Source organism: Phanerochaete carnosa, assembly GCF_000300595.1.
Source record: "Phanerochaete carnosa HHB-10118-sp unplaced genomic scaffold PHACAscaffold_111, whole genome shotgun sequence".
NCBI lineage: Eukaryota > Fungi > Basidiomycota > Agaricomycetes > Polyporales > Phanerochaetaceae > Phanerochaete > Phanerochaete carnosa.
In genome coordinates, this window is record NW_006767738.1 from 5,758 (window position 1) to 7,738 (window position 1,981).

Below are 1,981 nucleotides of genomic sequence, written 5' to 3' on the forward strand. Positions count from 1 at the left end.
GATGCCTTTTCTAATTGCATGCACTGCACAATCAGATTATTAACACAATACTGTTTTATCACGTGATATTGCTTTATATATGTCTACAATATGATGTTTTCCCTAATTGAACGCTACTGCATGATTGGGTTATTAACAGAATACCACCTCATCACATGGTATCACTTTATACGAGTGTCTGTAGCATGTTCTTCCTGATCATGCGCCACCGCATGATTGGGTTATTAACACAATACTGCTTCATCACATGGTATTGCTTCATATCAGTGTTTACAATATGATGTTTTTCCTGATCGCGCACCGCTGCACAATCGGGTTTTTAACACAATACTGTTTCATTACATGGTATTGCTTCATATCAGTGTCTACAATATGATGTTTTTCCTGATCGCGCGCTGCTGCACGATCGGGTTTTTAACATAATACTATTTCATCACATGGTATTGCTTCATATCAGTGTCTACAATATGATGTTTTTCCTGATCGCGCGCTGCTGCACGATCGGGTTTTTAACACATTACTGCTTCATCACATGGTATTGCTTCATATCAGTGTTTACAATATGATGTTTTTCCTGATCGCGCACCGCTGCACGATCGGGTTTTTAACACAACACTGTTTCATTACATGGTATTGCTTTATATGAGTATTTACAACATGATATATTTCCTGATCGCACGCCACTGCGTGATCAGGGATTTTTCTTGTGAGTCACTGAATATTGCCATTTGACAGTATTTACATCTGAAAGTGCTCTCCAGAGTGCATTTGACTCTTTTCACAGTGCTTGCAGATTTTTAATCACACAACCCACATTTTAACCACCAACCCCCCTCTAAAAGAAGAGTAGAATTTGTCCTAGCTAAGTTCTGACAAATTCCTGACAAATACCAAGCCTTTCTGAATAGCTTCTAGGTGTTCTGGCCCCAGTTCTGGCTTGCTCCAAAGGTCTCGCCCACTCTTTCCAGGGCACCAGATTTTTAGGGGCCCAAATGCCAATTTTTTCTCTTTTCAAACGGTAGCTCCTATTTTGCAGGCCTGGGTCTAGTAGCTTCTATCAGGGCCATCAGGGCCTGTCTGGGTAACTCATGCTTTGCTGTCTGCCCAGTATTTGTCTCTGTTTGCCCTTATTAGGTGTCAACTTAATTTGACGCATGATATTGCATGCCACTGCACAATTGGGTTATTAACACAATACTGTTTCACCACACAGCATTGCTTTATATGAGTGTCTACAATATGATGTTTTTCCTGATCACGCGCCGCTGCACGATCGGGTTTTTAACACAATACTGTTTTATCACATGGTATTGCCTCATATGAGTGTCTACAATATGATGTTTTTCCTGATCTCGCGCTGCTGCACGATCGGGTTTTTAACACAATACTGTTTCATCACATGGTATTGCTCTATATGAGTGTCTACAATATGATGTTTTTCCTGATTGCGCGCTGCTGCACGATCGGGTTTTTAACACATTACTGTTTCATTACACAGTATTGCTTCATATGGGTATCTACAATATGATGTTTTTCCTGATCGCGCGCCGCTGCGCGATCGGGTATTTTTCTTGTTGGCCACTGAATATTGCCATTTGACAGTATTTACATCTGAAAGTGCTCTCCAGAGTGCATTTTACTCTTTTCACAGTGCTTGCAGATTTTTAATCACACAACCCACATTTTAACCACCAACCCCCCTCCAAAAGAAGAGTAGAATTGTCATCTCATAACACTTGGGTGACAAGCATTCCCAATGAAAATCTTCATACACAATCGTCTAATTAATCGCCTTACAACAAACAACACCGTCAAACTGTAACAACAATAGTAACAGTAGTGTTGTTACCGTGATTACTAGAGTCGTGTGGTCAATTCTGGCACGTTCAAACAATAACAACACACAAACACGATAACACGATACCCCACCTCCATTGCGCTCAGTCGCAACTGCCTTCACAGTGTGACTGCCCGCGTACTC